At 33.6% G+C, this 3,686-nt stretch overlaps 1 pseudogene; it reads right to left on the minus strand.

Moving 5' to 3' along the window:
- Nucleotides 1–326: 326 nt before the first annotated feature.
- On the minus strand, nucleotides 327–1,686 carry LOC109373354 (THAP domain-containing protein 2 pseudogene; annotated as a pseudogene).
- Nucleotides 1,687–3,686: the final 2,000 nt, after the last annotated feature.

A 3,686-nucleotide genomic window follows, 5' to 3' on the forward strand; every position in this document is an offset into this window, starting at 1 on the left:
TGGAACATTTAGGACTTTTGTGGTTTTCATTCGCTTTGCCATTAAGTAAATTTTTTTCTTTATTTAATAAAATACCAATCTTCTATAGAAGAAACTTGGTTTTCAATTATGAATTATCTGATCCATTTATATTGTAATTTATATCTTAGTTTTTAATGGATTTATTTTGTTCATCAATTTTTTTTTGTACTTCAAGTAAAACTATATCAAATACCCAATTTTGGCATAGTTTCCTTAAATATTTGCCTCCGAATAGAATGAAGGATAGGCATCAAGTTCTATGCAGGCTAATTTTAAACAAGGGCACTCTTGTTGATCTGTTAGATTTAGAGAATTAGTAACGTTTTATCTTGTTGATCTTGTTCGAGAATCTTGAAATCCTCCAAAAGAAGACTGCTTAAGGCAGTTGGTAAAACGTGCTTTGATGTGCCCTTAGGTAATATGTTATTTGCTTCTAGATTCCTCATCAAGCACATGGCTTTGCTCCATCTTCAAGTTGCTCTGCATTCTTTTTGTAGGCAAGATTTCATTTTCCTTCTTAAGCTTGTTTTTTTTTTTTCAGTTTAATTATCCTTTTTTTTTTTGCATCCATACAATTCCTAAAGGCATAACTGTGGTCAAGTAGTACTTGCTGACTACTGCTGTTTAATTTCAAACTAGATGGTCTGATTTGAGTACAACTGTAGTTGTTATTCAAAAGATTCCTTGACTTGAGTTTCATAGATTTTACATGGGTACAAAAATAAAAAATGCTTGGAACAGCATCCATTTTAAGTCGCCCAGTTTGTCCTGTTAGGTCAAAACAGGAGGCTTCAAAATACTTTGAACAAAGAAGTGTGTTTTCCCAGCACAAAATGTGTGTGCCTACCCAGGCGAACCCATTCTTTTCTTTCTGTAAGATCCAAAGGCAACCTGTAGAAGCTGATGTTAATGTGCTTGATGTAGGTAGTAGCACAGCCCTCCCCGGCGCAATTGTCAGCGTCTCCCTTTCCCCATCCGTTGGCGCTGTCTTAAGCCTGTTTTGAGGTGCTGGCTGCTCCACTTCTTTCAGGCAGACACTGGGCAAGGGAGGCAGGAGAAGGGCCCACCGAGATGAGTCTGAGTTGTGGGATCGGGGTGAGAAGAGGGATGTGTTGGTGTGTATGTGGGGCAGGTGGAGGTTGTCAGCCTTCCCTTTCTCCTTAATATAGTGGACTTGAGCCCGCAGAGCCCACAGCCCTGGAGCTCCAGACTCCTTCCTTCACCTTCACCAACATGGCGGAAACAACCCGGCCCCTCCCTGGTCCGCAGAAGCTTTTGTTCATTTTTTCCCCTCAGTTCTGCAATCTTCTCTTTTTTATCTCTCTACTGTTTTGTCTTCACGTCTTTGAGAGATTGTCATATTGAATTAATGTTTGCAGTAAATTTTTCTATAGCAACTTTTTTATGTGTAAAATTTTATACGTAGAGGATTTGATTTTGGTTGGTTTTTTTTTTTTTTGTCTTCGTATTTTTCACCTCTCTCCTGCATGTAAACTCTATTCCTGTTATTTATTGTTTCCTAATTTTCTTCATCTACTGTCTATGTAAAAAGAGATTAAATGTAATCTGCTTTCCTCACTGTATTGTGTGGGAATCCGCCACCATGAGGTTTACCTTACCCGAAGCTTGTTTGCCTTCCTCACTGAACCACAATCTAAGCGTCATTTTTGTGAGTGTGTGTTTGTGTGCATGTGCTTGATGTAACCAGGGAGACAGAGAACCCAGTAAGAACTCTATGAATACTTTTGTGAAGGGAATAGTGCTGAGTTTGTTGGTTTTTTTCCTATGAGGTTTTGGAAAATGTTTTGTTAAATATGGTCACTCAAAGAGAAATTATATGTCCTAGCATGATAGAGAGGTATTTTTAAAATTTGTATTATAGTCCCCATTCAACTTGAATGACTAGTACATCTGCTTTCCTAAGAAGCAGTCAGAACTGGATATTGCTTTGTTTTTTTAAACCCTGATGGTAGCTATAATCACCAAATACCAAAAAGATATGAAAGAATTAAAGAAATTATTTTACATGGATTTAATTATTATTCTAACATATATTATCCAAGTCTGCAAAGTAAACTTTTACAGTTATTTTATAAAACAATCATATGATTCTTGTCAAAATACATTATATTGCAACAAAACATAATGAGCATAAATTAATTCTTATTGCTTTCATCCTAAATTCAATTATTCTGTTATAAAGATAACAATACAAATAAAATTTAATTTTATAATATAAATGCTCATATGTAATGAAGAAATATGCATCTTCAGGAAGAAATGCTGAATAGACCCTATGATTCTGACATTGCTTACAAGTATTATCAATAAGGAAGTTGCTATGAAAATCCAATTAGTATCATTTAGTTCAAAGAAGAAATCAGAAACATATATATTCATTAATTCTTTCAAAAATATACCCATCATGTTCCTGTTATGAGTACAGTGCTTTTCTAGATTCAAATTATACAGCAGAAAATAAGACACTCTAGAGAGGGAGATAGACAATATATAAGTAGACAAACATGCAATATAATTACAGATTCCATGAAGAAGAATGAAGGAGGACAAAGAATAGAGAGATAGAGTTGCTAGTTGAGTGTGTTGCTTTTTGAAGAGACCTAAATGAAATAATTTGTGCATCTAATATATTTGCTGAAGTGGTTTGGGGAATTTAGTTTGTGCAAAATATTTCTACTTTATTTGCATGAGAATTTACATGTTTTGTATCTCTTCATAGGATATAGCACTTGTACAAGAGAACATATTCCTGTGTATTTAGATAACTTTTCAATACACCACCAACTAAGTGATAAAAATCATAAGACAATTGTATTGATGGTATAAAAACAATGGCAGAAAATTAAGGGAGTAACAGCTCATATTAAATGTGCTATTGAAATGTATTCAGACAGTCATGGGATGTTAAGTAGATAAGCATTGGTAATTTAGGTGATGCCAGTGTTAATTTAAAAAAAAAATGTTAAACGATGACATATATATGTGAATTCATCGAGTCTTTAAATAGCTGACATTCCAATTACATTTAATGAAATAGGAAATGATTCACAGAATGTCCACTTTTATACTGATGAAGTTCATTGGCTGTCCTGAGGAAAGGTACTGGCACAAAATTTTCTAATGTGATAGGAAATCACTTTTTTTTCATGACAAAGAAAATCCATTATTGAAATACTTGTCTGATAAAACAAGACTCTACCAACTTACACACTTTGCTATTTTTTAATCAGTTAAATAAACTTGATTTGATGATTCAGTGTTGCAAAGATACCACCTTGATGACAGATTCAGATTTCAATGAGAAAACTCAAAGTTTGGGCTCATTTAACAGTTTAACTTTTACAATTTTGAGTGAATTAATTTAAAAGATAAGCAAAGCAGTACCTGAAATACTTTAAATGATATTCTTGGGAATGTAAAAATGTTATGTGATATATCAGTAAAGGGACACCTAACCCCCCCAAAAACAATGAAACTTGCTGAGAACCCATTTATCAACTCCCTCTAAATGAAAAATTTATTAATTCAAGAAAGTATTTCATACCTCAACTTTGAGAATATAATGGCATTTTATTTCTGCTTTTGAATTTCTGGGTGACACAACTTGAGCATTGCAAGTTTAGAAATTACATAAGTATTATATT

The sequence above is a fragment of the Hipposideros armiger genome, unplaced genomic scaffold (assembly GCF_001890085.2).
Source record: "Hipposideros armiger isolate ML-2016 unplaced genomic scaffold, ASM189008v1 scaffold_711, whole genome shotgun sequence".
NCBI lineage: Eukaryota > Metazoa > Chordata > Mammalia > Chiroptera > Hipposideridae > Hipposideros > Hipposideros armiger.